The sequence below is a fragment of the Callospermophilus lateralis genome, chromosome 7, assembly GCF_048772815.1.
Source record: "Callospermophilus lateralis isolate mCalLat2 chromosome 7, mCalLat2.hap1, whole genome shotgun sequence".
In the NCBI taxonomy this organism is placed as follows: Eukaryota; Metazoa; Chordata; class Mammalia; order Rodentia; family Sciuridae; genus Callospermophilus; species Callospermophilus lateralis.
In genome coordinates, this window is record NC_135311.1 from 107,194,563 (window position 1) to 107,210,119 (window position 15,557).

General features: G+C 33.1%; 1 protein-coding gene across 2 annotated transcripts in view; it reads left to right on the forward strand.

Annotated features, from left to right (window-relative positions):
- Spata6 (spermatogenesis associated 6) overlaps window positions 1-15,557 on the forward strand; it is a 119,624-nt gene that overhangs the window by 882 nt on the left and 103,185 nt on the right. The gene's annotated exons all lie outside the window — the stretch shown is intronic.

Below are 15,557 nucleotides of genomic sequence, written 5' to 3' on the forward strand. Positions count from 1 at the left end.
CCCTTCTCATCCTCCCAATTGTTTCACAAGTCTCTTTAGCTTTTAGAAGGGAACTCCTCATTCTCCAAACTTGCAATGCCACCACCCAGTCATCTCCAGACTTACTGAAAAGTACATTTTCCCCAGCCTCCTGTGGCAATCCAGCCGAGGCAGAGAGCCTCCATGTATGGGAAAACTTCATCCAATGTGATAGCTGCAGATCCTTCCAAGGGTTTTTAAATTCCTTCCCTTGCATTTGCTAGAGAACCTTCTAATTTTCCTCTTTAGACAAAGCTCAAACCTATTTTTTCTAGAGGAAATCATCCCAAGAGCCCTTCACTCCCCTCTCTAATTCTGTAGATACAGACTTTTAAACAGTTTGGAACAAATTCCATTTCTTCTCCTTCTTACTTAAATATTCACCACCACTTCCCTGGGTGCTGCCCCAGGGGCCCATCTGCATTTCCTTCCTGCATGCCCTACAGGCAGTTTTTTCTTCACTTAACCTGAGCTTCAAGATGCCTCTCTTTCTTCCATATCCTTCTTCACTTTGAATGAGGTTGCTGCTGCACGGATCTTAAACCTACAGAAAAGTCACAGAACTGTTTTAGATCTTTCGTTTGGTCTTTAAAAAAGAAGCTTGGGTGGGGCAAAATAGGAAGGAAATTTCTGGGGCTTTTGTTTTCTGTTCAAGCTTGCAGCAGGTTTACTCTGAAACTATCATTAGCATTATATGTTTGCATCTTAAGCTGATTATTTTATTTATTTTTTGTAAAGTAAGTAGTTTAGCAGCGGAATACATGAAGCTTCTTAAACCTCTTGTTCTGGGCAATTAGTAAAACTCAATAGATTTTGTTATTGGCTGCTTCTTCCCCACTTTGTAACCAATGGATTTAGCAGCCTGGGCATACAGCTGTCTGACAGGCTAGCTGCCACTTCACTCAATTGCCAATACAAACTTGCTAAGAGGAAGTACTCTGCTGCAACTGACTATTACCTGAAGGAGTCAGAAAAAATACATTTTATCTCACTATTTTGACTTCTCTGTATTAGTTGTACCACAGAAAATAAATAATGTATATTGGAGCTTTGTTATTCATCAAAGCTAAAGAAAACTATGTAAGTGAAAATATTCTTACTTTAAAAAATAAACATTTGAGCTACAGAATTTTATAGTTCTAAGAAGTCTTTGCATGTAGTCCCTTTTACAGGTGAGAAAATTGAGGCTAAATTGCTTGTGCAGGGTTGCACAACTATTTTAGGGGCAGATCTCTTAACAATTTCTTTCCAGTAGAAGCCTTTTAAATATGGCTGATTCTCAGAAGGAGCAAAAGACTATTAGCAATCATATAAGTTAAACAAGTTTGATTAATTTGACTTTTATTGTATAGAGGAATCATAGAGATATTTTAAACATCTTTATGATTATAGTTTTTCAATTTATTTTTTATATTTACATGACAAAAAGGTCATAACTATAAAATGATATACTGAGGGAAGTTTTATTTCCAGTCTCTCTGTCTCCTATCTGATAAAAGGTAACCACTTTCATTGTTTGTAGTATAAACAGATATACACATACTCCCCCTTTTCTTAACTTTCCTTCTATTCTTAGATAATAGGCAGTATATTACATAAACTATTCTTTATGTTGATTTTTTTTGTCTTCATTTAATATATCTTGGAGAGCACCCTATATCTATGAAAATTGATCTTTCTCCCAAGTTTTAAAGTGAAAATTTTCAGACCTGGAGTTGGAAGAATCGTTCAATGAATAACTTGTATCCCACGACCTATGTACATTTATTTGATTTCACTGTATATATGCATAAAAAATAAAATATTTCTTGCTGAAAATTTCAAAGCAAATTGTTGTCATCATGATGCTCCACTCTTAGATACTGCAGTATTATCACACAAATAGCAATTAATGATAATTTCCTAATATCTAATCCATGTTCAGGTTTTCTGTATTGTCAAAAGAATAACTTTATAGTGAATTTTTTCAAACTAAGATCCAAAGTTTACATGTGAATTTGACAATGTGTTAGGTCTTTATTAATCATTTTAATACAGAGCAGTTCTATTTTTTCCTTTCCCATGATGTTACTCTTTTTATTTACAGTGAATTTAGATATATTCATGCATTTGAGATTTAGAACCCTTCCATCACACCACAAACTTCCCTCATGCTCCTCTCAAGCCACATGCAAAAAGAACTACTATTCTGATTTTTTTTACTCTAGATTAGTTTGCCAGTTCTTGAACTTAGTAGTTGAAGTGTGTAGTTTTCAGTATTTTGTATCTGCCCAGCATGGTTTTGAGGTTCAACTATGTTATGTGTATCTGTGATTTGTTCCTCTGAATTGTATTCTCTTGAATGTGTACATTAACCCATTCTTTTTTAATGGACAAATAAAAATGGACATATTCAGTGTACAAAATGATGTTTTCACGGATGTATACACTGTGAAATGATTAAAGATAATTAGAATACCCATTGTCTCACATACTTTTTTTGTATGTCATCTTAAGTAGATCTTAAGATCTATTTTCTTTGGATTTTTAAAGTATATAATCCATTATTGTTAACTGTAGTCCTATGTTTTGCAATATACAATATATTTTCAGAGCTTATTTACCTTAACAGAAACTTTGCACCCCAACATCTCCTCATTTCCTATACCACTTACCAGACCCTGACAACCACCATTCTACAATCTGCTCTTATGAGTTTCAATGTTTTTAGATTCTGTGCATAAATGAAATAATGCACTGTTTGTTTTTCTGTACCTGGCTTATTTTATTTAGCATACAATTATTTTATTTAGTCCTTTAGATTTATGCATATTGTTGCAAATGACAGGTTCTCCTTTTTTTTTTAAGGTTCAACAGTGTGTCAGGCAAAAAATATATGCCACATTTTAAAAAATTAATTCATCCACTGGTGGAAAATTAGGCTGATTCTGCATCTTGACTATTGGAAATAATGCAGCAATGAATTTGGGCATGCAGATACCTCTTCTACACTCTTCCTTTCAAAGAAAATGATTTGATTTCCTTTGGATATATAGAGAGAAGTAGGTTTGCAAGATCATATGGTAGTTCTATTTTTAATTATTTGAAGAAGCCCCATATGGTTTTTTATAATGGCTATACTAATTTATATTTCCACCAACCCAATGCTCGGATTTCCTTTTCTGCACACTCTTTGCCAATAAGCATTTTGTTCTTCATTGCTATCTTTTGCCTTTTTGATAATAGCCATTCTAACTGTGAGGTGATATCTTAGTGTGGTTTTGATTTGCATTTCTTTGATTAGAGATGGAAGCACCTTTTAATATGCCTGTTGGCCATTTGTATGTCTTTCTTTTGAGAAATATCTATTCAGGACCTTTACCCATTTTTAAATCAGGTTTTTGTGTTCTTGCTATTGAGTTCTTTTGATCCATGTGTGCTTTAGAATGAACTCTTCATCAGACATAGGATTTGGAAATACTTTTTCCATTCCAGAGGTTTGTCTCTTTACTCAGTTGATTGTTTCCTTTGTTGTGAAGAAGCTTTTCAGTTTGATGCTATCCATTGTATTCGAGTTGTTTCCAGGTTGCAATTGTCATGGATAAAGCTACTCTGAGCATTCATTCTTGTAAAAATCTTTTTATGGACATTATCTTTTGAAGGGACAAGGCTCAGATATAGAACATCTCACATTGTGTTAGTGCCTGATTTTTTTTCTTTTGTGGTTAAATATAACTTTTTCCCAATTCCTATAAATTGGGAAGTTAAATGTTCTGTTTCTTCTTGTCTGTTGCAAGTGTAGCACTCCGCTAACCTTTCTCCCTTACATGTTTTGTTGCTGTTGATGTTATCTTACATTAGTAGTAATCTCATATTGTAATATGTGTTATAATATCTAATATGAGAGCAGTAAAATATGAAAGGTTTGGATGTATTATGCAACATTTTGTGTTGCTGAACAGAACCACCTGACTTGAGGGAAAATATGTTGCTGGGAGAAAAGTGTGACTTTTCTCAATGAATCTTTAGAGAATAATAAGATATGCCAGTAATTTGTTTTTTAAGAGCATCAAAAGAATTAAATTTCCCAACACTTAACATTTTTTTCAATAAATACTTTTAATATTTGAAATATATTATCTTTCATTGGAAGAAGTACTTTTTTGCTGCTCTCTTTACCTTGTTGCTCCTTTTATTTAGGGTATCAGTTTCTCTGAGATTATTTGGGAAAATAGAAGGGATAAATGAAAGTAAAGCTCAATGCCAATGCTGAGGCAGTGAAACCAGTCCATTTTCTATGCTATATGTGAGTGTCAGTTTGGAGTTAAATAATTCCCTCCCTCCCTCCCTCCCTCCTTCCCTCCCTCCCTCCTTCCTTCCTTCCTTCCTTCCTTCCTTCCTTCCTTCCTTTCTTTATGCATGCCTACTTTACCACATTATCTAACTCAAATTAATGATAGCATTGAGGCAAATAGACAGGGGTCCTCTTCCGTCACTACTCTTTTGAACACTTGTTCATCTTTATGATCCTTACTCAGGATACTGTGTAGTAGTGTCTCAATCACAGTCATGCTATATAGTTGGTGGCAAATTTTCCTGGAATGTAGATTTAGAAACTTTTTAAATTGTAAAATACTTAGGATTTACATAAAAAACATAAATACTGAACACTATGGCCTACCCGCATTTAACAATGATGCATTTTATGTTCGGTGCACGTTTTTGTTTTTAAGAAATAAAATTTACAGATATAATTGAGGCCTCTTTTATACCTCTTTCTGACCCCATTTTCCTTTCTCCCTTCCTAGATTTAGGGTATAATCAAATATTCTGAAGTTGGAGCATTTTGTTCTTCATTCAGGCTTTTGTACTTTTACTACGTATTTGTGTGTCTATATACTACAATTCCTATTATTTTGTTTGTTTAAAAATTTTCCACAGTTTCTTACTGTAGGCAGCTTGCTTTTTCTACTTTGTTATTTTTGAGATTTGTCAGTATTGATTTTTGCAGGTCTACTTCATTTTTGTTTTCCTATGATTGTGTGTGTGTGTGTGTGTGTGTGTGTGTGTGTGTATGTGTATGTATATATGTGGTACTGGGGATTGAATCCAGGGGTGCTGTGCCACTAAGATACATCTCCAGACCTTTTCAACTTTTTTAAAGTTTGAAACAGGATCTTGCTAAGTGCCAAGGCTGGTCTCTAACTTACAACCCTCCTCAGTCTCCCAAATTGCTGGGATTATAGGCATGCATCTCTGCACCTGTTTCTATTGATTGGCTTTAAATACCAGTAGTTTTCCCTTTTTTATTTTACAATGTTCCAGTGAGTGTATTTGTAAGTATCTCCTAGTGTCCATATTGGTTGTTCTCAAGGGTGTATATGTGCTGTTGGGAGCATTTTAGACATTTATTGACACCCATTGTTTGTCATAGTGCTTGGGAAGTCCTATTAGTATTAATTGTATTGTATTATGCATGACTTGGTTTCCCTCTTAATACAGTAGTCTCCCCTTATTGGCAGAAGATATGTTCTAAGACCCCCATTGGATGCCTGAAATTGCAGATAGTACCAACCCTATAATCGAATGTCTTTTCAATCTTAACTAAACCCTTATCATGGACTGTGTCTGGAGCTTTTGCAGTTTGAACTCCAACTACAAAACTAGAACAAATTTCTTTTTCCTTCTTCACAATTTCACAGATAAAAGATTTATTCTTACCATGGATATTAGCAACCTTATCAGACAATTCTGTTCTTATTGAGTCAGGAACTTTTACCTTTTCATTTAAAGAAATTACATTATGGATTTTCTTTGGCATATTTGAATTGCTGGAGTCATTATTAAGTAAAATAAAAGTTGCTGGAACACAAGCACTGTTTGTTTCAATTTGATAACCAAGATGGCTACTAAGTGACTAATTGGTTGATATGTATACAGCATGGATACTGTAGACAAAGGAATGAATCATATCCCAGGCTGGATGGGTCATGACAGCATGGTATTTCATTATGCTACTCAGAATGGCAACAATTTAAAAACTATGCATTGTTCAGTTCTGGAATTTTCCATTTAATCTTTTTGGACTGGATTAAACAGGGATAACTGTAACCACAGAAAGTGAAAACACAGATGGAGGGGATACTGTATGTAGATGAGAAAATGTTTTTAATTATTAGAGATGGATAATATAATAATCCAATTTTTTTAGGTATAACTAGTCATTTAAATTTTTTAAAGAAGAGTTTTAAAATATAGTAAATTTTTTTCAGAAATTGCCATGTAAATTGAGGAAGTTTTGTACTTTGCTTTATTTGAAACTCTGTTAAAACTACTTTTTTTTTTTTTTTTTGTAAAATACAGCACCAGTGTTTGTCCTGCTTGTTTGATTTGCAAGTATGTGTCACTTATATTCCATATTTGAAACTCTCAATTTCACATGGATTTTATGTAGATACAAATATAAACATTTCAACTTGGTCCTGCCCTAGCATTTACATGTAAAAATATGTATTTTATTATAAATTATTTCTTTATTTTTCTTTTAAAATTTCAGTTAAGTCATTGATTTATTTTTTTGTTATGTGTGTAGATAGGGTTACAAAATAGTTGTTATAAAAGGAGTGTTTTGGTTCTTTTTGAATGCAGACCCAGTGCTCATAAGGAGTAAATGTAGAAATGAAATCTTAGGGTATCATATTAGTTCTAGGACTTGTGAAAAATTGGTGTCTTCAAACAACAGAAATTTATTCTCTAAAATTGCTGGAAGCCAGAAAAGCAGAGTAAACATGTCAGCAGGGCACAGCTCCCTCTGAAGAGAGTAGCAGAGAAGGATTCTCTTGCCTTTTCTAGCTTGCTTCTTACATATTCCTTGGATTGTGGCTACATACCTTCAGTCTCTGGTCCTAATAATTTATTTTTCTGTGACTAGCCAGAAGTCACATCTTCTGCTCTTGAGAAATGTGGGAGTTTTTTTTTTTTTTTTTTCTTGCCGAATATGTTTGGACATTAAACCTCTATTGGTTATATGCAATATAATTTTCAAAAAATCTTACAGCTAAGGGCTAGGGTTGTGGCTCAGTGGTGCCTAGCATATGTGAGGCACTAGATATGATCCTCAGCATCATATAAATATAAATAAATTTTAAAAAGGTGTGTGCCATCTATAACTAAAAGTATTAAAAAATATCTTACAGCTGAAGCTTATTTTTCCCCTTTGTTTTTGTTTTATTTTAGTAATACTCGTGTTTCATTTTGTCATTTTTTGTTGCTGGTAAATAAAGCGTGTAGGTTTTTTAAAAAAATTAGCATATTTATTTTAATTAACAAATAAAAATTCCCTTTATCTATTGTGTGCTGTTGATTTAGTTTTTTCTTTTTGGTAATGCGGATTGAACTCAGGGGCATTCAACCCCAGAACCACATCCCCAGCCCTACTGTGTATTTATTTAGAGACAGGGTCTCACTGAGTTGTTTAGCACCTTGCTTTTGCTGAGGCTGGCTTTGAACTCGAGATCTTCCTGCCGCAGCCTCCCCAGCTGCTGGAATTATAGGCGTGCACCACCGTACCAGGCTTAATTTTTTTTAATTAATATTTTATGGAACTGTAGCATATATTCAGAAAGTACACAAATCCTTAGTGCATAATCACTAAGAATTAGAATATTATCAGCAACTCAGATTACCCCATTGGGATTTCACCTTCTCAGCTACTCTGCCTATCTTCCTTCCTGTCCTCCTTTCATCACAGTATACTCAGAACTTTTGAAGTATATTGGCTTGTCCACTCTATATTTACTTATATAAACTCTTTTATGTCTAATTTCTTTGTAAAAACCCATCCATATGATTTTTGTGAAGCGCAATAGTAATTTTAATCCCTTTATATAATATACCATCCTTTATTTATCCATTCTATTGTTGATGGATATTTTCATTGGTTGCAGTTGGGGATATTATAAATTGTGCTCCCATGAAAGTTTTTATTACATCTTTGGGCATCTTTGTTGCATGTTTTTTATTTTAATTTTGGATTCAGCAACATTGCTAATATTTCACATTCATTCTAATAGTTACCTCGATTTTTATGTGAAAAAACATGTTCTCTGCAAATACATATAGTTTTGCCTTCTCTTATATAATCCTTTTCTTTTTCTTTGTCCTTACTTATGCCATTGCCTATTATCTTCAATATTATGTTAAATAATAGGGAAAACAATTGGCATCTTTGTGGTTTTTTAAATTTGTTTTTTAGTTGTAGATGAACACAATATCTTTATTATTTATTTTCTTGTGGTGCTGAGGATCGAACCCAGTGCCTCACATGTGCAAGGCAAGTGCTCTACCATTGAGATACGGCCCCAGCCCTGTGGTTTTTTCTTTCCTTTTTCTTTTTTTTTTCTGACTTTAAATTATGCTTCTGAAGTTTTTAACCAGAAACTTATGGGGTTACTGATAATGAACCACATTTTTTTATATCTCTGATATTTCTTATGTAGTTAAACATAATATAATATTGAGTGCCAGGTTTTCATGAATTGAGCTCTAATACCTCTTATTTTCTAATTACAAAAATATCTTCAGTGCTGAATTATTTTGAATATATTTCAATCTAATGAAATATTGCTTTCATTTTTTGTAAAAAAAAAAAAAGAACACTTTTTGATGTCAAACACTTTTCATTTTCCTTCATCTATTCTTTTTTTAGCTTTTCACTGTTTAAAACATTGGATTTAATTGGCTTTTTAAGAATTTTAGGCTTGAGCTGGGGTTGTGGCTCAGCAGTAGAGTGCTTGCCTAGCACGTGTGAGGCCCTGGGTTCGATCCTCAGCACCACATAAAAAAATAAAATAAAGATATTGTGTCCATCTACAACTAAAAAATAAAATATTAAAAAAATTTAGGCTCTTTTGTTTATGTTTATAGATGAGATTTTCATATTTGAGTCTTGTACTTATTTATAAAGTTTTATTTAAATATTTCAGACATACAGTTATAAAGAGTAACATGAATACCCATATACCTTCTTACCAGCTTAAGAAGCAAAACATTACAGATGAAGGTGAAGCCTCCTGTATGTCTTTTCCTAATAAAATCGTCCTTTGTCCTTTTGTGTAATCACTGTTCTAAGTTTTGTATTTCTCCTTCCTCTGCATTTCTTAATATTTGCCTCATAGTAATATCTGCTTTAAGGCCCTTGATTTACTTCCAAGTGTTGCTTAATTAGCACCACAGAAATAGTGATAGTACTGTTTTAAAATTATTTGGCACCGCATAGTTTATAATTTTTATTGTAATTTCTACTGTACTATATAAGCTATTTAAGCATTTATGTCAATCCCTACGTGCATAGTTTGTGTGTACACATGTGCTCCTATTCTGCCTCCCCAATACTAATTATATACCTGTACACCTACATAGACACATACATGTCATCCTTTATTGTGGTATTTTAATAATTGCATTTGGGTAGTGTATTAGTGTCCTGAGAAACAGAACCAGTAGGGTATATATAGTTTCTTATGGAAATTTCCTCACTTGATATGGAGGCGGAGTAGTCCCATAATACATATTCTTACAACTAGGTGGTATAATTCAGTTCGAGTCCAAAAACTTGAGAACCTGAAGAGCCAGTAGTATAAGTCTTGGAGTCCAAAAGGGTATAATATGACTGTCCCTGCTCAAGGAGAACAAAGCTTCCCTTTTTGCTCTTTTTGTTCTGTCCTGATCCACAATAGATTGATGCCTGCCCACATTGGTGAGGGCAGCTTCTTTTTACTCAGTCTGTTGATTCAAATACTAGGGTATTCTGGAAACACCTCACAGGCACACCCAGAAATAATATTTTACCAGCTGAGTCTTTTTTATCTCAGACAAGCACATGTAAAAATCTATGACAGTAGTGAAAAATGGTCTGCATGATACTATTTTTATTTCCATTCATCTGAATACCTTCTAATAGTTATAAATACTATATACTTGAAAATAATATGTAGTGTCATTTGTTCTGTCATCATCACATCAAGCTTATTTACTCTGAAATACCTTTAATTTCATATTAAATACTTTTGCTTGTATATCTACCAGTTTTTAATGGAGATATCTTAAAACCTGTACTATGGTAATATATTTGCATTTTATCTTTGATGTATTCCAGTATACTGTGATATATAGATATATAGATTTAGTTCCATCCTTTTCCACTGAGTCTATACTTTCCATCTGAGAATTTATGGGTTTCTTTAGCTCTGAAAATTCTTGGTTATTATACCTTTAAATAGTGTTTCTGCTGTTCTCTCTTAGCTTTTCTTCTAACAGTGCCACTAGGTATGTGTTGGAATCTTTATCTGTTCCTTGGGTTTTAAGTGCATTCTCTGTGTGTGTGTGTGTGTGTGTGTGTGTGTGTGTGTATGTGTGTGTGTGAGTGTGAGAGATGTTTATGTTCGTATCTTCTAGTTTTTTAGAGGATTCTTCAGTATTAAATTCTTATTTATTGATTCAAAAATTTAAATCCTTCATTGGATTTTTAACTTTATTAACCTAATTTTCCAAGATTCTCATTTTGTCTTTTAAAAGATGTACTAATTCTTTTCATTTCACCTGTTCTAATTTCATTTTTTTTGTCTTTGAAATATTTCAGATTGTGAAATGAAAACATTAGTTTTCATTTGAAGTAAATTTGTCTACTGTCAATTTTGTTGGTTTGCTTAGTACTTGTGATGACACTGCAATTATAGATCAATTTTGGAAGAATTGATATCTTAACAATATTTAGTTTTTTAATTCATAAACCTGTTATATATATTTCCATTTATTTAGATTTTCATCTTCTTTCAGTAATGTTTCTAGTTTCAGTGTGCATGTTTTACACATACTTTGTTAAATTTATATCTAAGTTGTTCATGTTTTGATCCTTTTACTACTGGTATTTTAAAAAAAGTTTAAATTGTTTTTGCCAGATATAAAATTGATTTTTGGATATGATTCTATGACTTCACCTCCCTTCTTTATTTTTTCAGGTAGCATATTTATATAGACCACAAGTGTGTGGTCTGAAAATATATAATTTTGTTTCTTCATGTTTAATCAGTATGTCTTTTATCACTTAAATACTTTTTTTTTCCTTTTTCCTGGCTAGAACTTGCATTGTGGAATAGAGGTATTCAGAGTGGCCAACTTAGCCTTATGCTGATATTAGGAAACAAACATTCAGTCTTTCAACATTAAATATTCTTGATGGCAGACTTAGGCTTTGTCACTGATAATGTTTTATCAGTTGAAGAAATTGCCTTCAGTTCCTGGTTTCCTGTAAACTTTTATCATGAATGTGGCTTATATTTTGTGAAGTCCTTCCTGCAGAAGAAAAAAATTGAAGTGAATTTCTAAAATTGTACACTACAATATACCTTTTAGAAGTGAATTAATTACATCATACCATGTTGATATTTTGTCTTTTCATTTTTATGTGGTTGGAAGTATTTTCTAATTTGTCTTATAATTTCTTCTTTGAACCATGAGTGATTTAGTATTGCATTGTTTAATTTCTAAATATTTAGGTTTTTTTTTCAGATATTTTTATATTATTGATATCTATTTTAATTTCATTGTGGTTAAAAAATATACATTGCATGATTTTAGTCTTTTCATGTTTATTAAGTTTTTTTAATAGCCACAATGTCATCTATCATAGTGACTGCTTTTCTGTGAACTTGGAAAAAAATGTGGATCATTCTGTTGTTGGATGATGTATTGTAAATGACAATTAGGGCAAATTACTGAATGTTGTTGTTTATATCTTCTATGTCTTTAATGATTGTTTGATTGCTTATTTTATCAATTACTGAGCAAAAAGTACTTAAATTTAATTGTGTAATTTTTTGCTTCATTTACTTTAATACTTTGTGATTAGGTGCTTATAGAATTAATTTTGTTATGTGTTATCAATCAAATTTTTAATCCATCACAAATGTTCCACTTTCTGCTTGGTAATCTTTTTCTTTCTGATATCTACTTTATATCTGATTGCCTCTCCAGCTTTCTTCTGATTAGTGATTTTACAGTATATCTTTTTTATCATTTTACTTTTTTGAGATATAATGCAAATGGCATATAATAAGGTATACAGTTCATTAAATTTATTGTATTTTCAAAGTTGTTCAATAATTGCTACTAATTCCACAACTTTTCATCCCCAAATAAGGAAATCTTGAATCATTAACTTTTCCATTTTCCCCTGAATACAACTGATATTGTTCAGATTTGACTATTCTGTACATTTCTATAAATAGAAACAAATAATATGCAACATTGTATCTGACTTCTTTTACTAAGCACAGCATTTATACATGTTGTGGCATATATCAGTTCTTTTTTCATTTTTATGGTTAAATAATATTCCATTGTGTGGATATACCACATTTTGCTTATCCATTCATTAGTTGATGAATAGTTGGGTTATGTTTACTTTTTTGATATTGTGAATAATGCTGCCATACCTGCGAATACCTTTTTGTATGGACCTGTGCTTTCAATGCTATTGGGTGTATACCCAGGAGTGGAATTGCTGGATTTTATGGTAACTCTGTTTAATTTTTTTGAGGAACTGTTAAACATTTTTCCATAGTGGCTGCACCATTTTATGTTTTTATCAGTGATATATGAGAATTCAATTTTTTGTTTTTTTGTTTATATTTTTATTTTAGCCATCCTACTAGATGGGAAGTAATATCTCATTGTGGTTTTGATTTGTGTTTTTCTATTGACAAATAATGTTGATCATCCACAGATGATCCTAGGGCCTACAAAGTAGTCCATTTGGGCTGCTAAGGAGACCTGAACATACACCACCTCTACCTCATTTTGTAATCTCCAGTTTACTCTCTAAGTTTCAGTTCTTCTTCCTTTGACTTTTTGTCTACACAAAGAGGAGAAAAGAAGCTAGACACCGAAGGTTACATACATTGTAATGATTTTCATAATAGGGAGTACTTTCTAGCAATAAGGAAAAACTAGAGATAAACACAACATGGCTAGATTTCAAAACATTAGGCTGAGTGAAACAACAAAAAAATGACACAAAAGACTACTGTTGGGACCCAGAGAATAAGACAACAACAAGAGTATGGCATTTTGGGCATGGTGAGCAATTTTATCTAATGGAAATTAAAAGGCATTAGAACCTGCCTCAGACTCAAGGTCAAACTGACCTTCCCTTGTTTCTGCCCCACTGAGTATAGGGAAAAGCTTTCCACAAATTTCTCTTATCAGCCCAACATCCAAATCCACCAAAGAAAAAACAGTCACCCTTACCTCCTTCTCTCTTTTCACTGACTAAACTCACATCACAGGAAGACTGATCTGTCGATACACCTGGACTGTGTTTGTTACATAGCACTGTGCTATCAATTATAGTCTTTTCTAAGTGCAAAACAGAATTTGTCCCAGGCCATTGAATAGTCTTCATAAACCCAATGATTTCTCCTAAAAGTTACTGTTTACCTAGAATTCCATATACTATGCCACCTCTATAGAAAAAATGAGTATAAGTTTGAGCTTTATTCTGAATTTCACTTTTGAGGTCATTTTTTGTTTTTAAGGCTGGGTTCTGGGTCTGGGTTATTGGATAAGATATTTAAATCTTCCAATTGTTTTCTCAGTGAACATATTTCCTTTCCTTTGTGAGTGCTTCTGTTGCTTGCCTTTAGGAAGGATCTCGGAGCCTGACATCTTTTAATCCAGATGTACATGTTCCTTTGTTAAGATGCAGGGTTAAGAAGCTGTATGATAGTTTGTTTGTTTGGTATTGGGGATTTAACTCAGGGGCATGCCCACTGAGCTATATTCCTAGTCCCTCTTCTGTTTTGTTTTGTTTTGTTTTGAGACAGGGTTTCACTAAGTTGCTTAGGGCCTCCCTAAATTGGAATTCTCTTGCCTTAGTCCCCTGAGTCCTTGGGATTACAGGTATGTATCACCTCACCCAGCTGGATGATAGTTTTTAATCAAGTCTGCTTTTCTCTCTCTCTCTCTCTCTCTCTCTCTCTCTCTCTCTCTCTGTCTCTCTCTCTCTCTCTCTCTCTCTTTTGGTACCAGGGATTGAACTCAGCACTCAACCACGGAACCACCTACCCAGCCCTATTTTGTATTTTATCTAGAGACTGGGTCTCACTGAGTTGCTTAGTGCTTTACTTTTGCTGAAGCTGGCTTTGAACTCATGATTCTCCCAAGCTGCTGGGATTATAGGCGCACCACTGTGCCCGGCTCTTTTTTTTTTATTAGAATGTTTAATTAATTTACATTTAATATTACCATAAGATAGATTTAATTCTATCATTTTACTATTTATTTCTATATTTTTTTCTTTCTCCACTCCTCCATAACTGACTTATTTTTCTAGTGTACCATTTTAAGTTCCTTGCGTCTATTTTTAGTATTTTAAGTGGTTGTCCTGATATTTACAGTTAACATCTTAATTTTTAATAATATAGTACCAATTGTTACCAACTTAATTTCAGTTGTATACTTTTGAAATGCTGTTGTTTTGTTCTGTTCTTCCTCATCTTCTTCATAATATTATTCACATATAAACTGCATCTTTTACATATAAGCTCATCAGCATAGTATAATAATTGGTGCTTTATTTAATTGTCCTTTGTTTTAGAGAAATAAGAGGAAAATATATTTATATACTTTTTATATTCACCATTTCTGGTGCTCCTTATTTTTTCATGTGGTTATGAGGTGCTATCTAGTATCCTTTCATTTGAATCTGAGGGGCTGTTTAATATTTCTTTTCAGGGAAGTTCTTCTAGTGATGAATTATTTCAGTTGTTGTTTATTGGAGACTCTCTTAATTGTCCTTCCTTTTTGAATACTTTTTTGGATATTATTGAAAGTTTTCTTCCTTTAAATAAGTCATCACACTTTATTCTGGTGTCATGTTCATTCTTATTAAGGATTTCTGGAACCTGATGAATCAGTTTTCTCTTTTTGCTTTCAAAATTCTCTGTTGAGAATTCTTTTGACTATGTTCTACTGAAAATTTGATTATGTGTGTAACATGGAGTTCTTTGATCTTATTGAATGTGTTGATTGTTTTTCTTTAAACTTTAGGAGTGCTTATCCATTATTTCTTGAAATATTCTTCTTGGCCCTTTCTTCTCTCCATTTGGGGTTCCCACTATATTTATTGTGCTGTGCTTGATGGTGTCCCTTCAGGTCTCTCTGACTGTTCATTTTTGTTTTCATTCTTCTTTTTTGTTCCTCGGTTTGGGTAATAAAAAAGTCAGCATTTTTGTCACTGTGACCGAAAGACCTGACAAAAATAATGTAAAGGGAAAGTTTATTTTGGTTCATGGATTCAGAGGTTCAGTGAATGGTCCCTAACTCCACAGCTCTGGCCCCAAAGTGAGGCAGAACCTCTGGGTGGAAGGGTAGGACAGAAGAAAGCAACCCAGGACATGAAAGCCAGGAAGTAAAGAGAAAGTTCCATTCAACAAAGGATGAAATGTAACACCCACAATCTACTTTCTCTAGCCATATCCTACCTGCCTACAGTTATCACC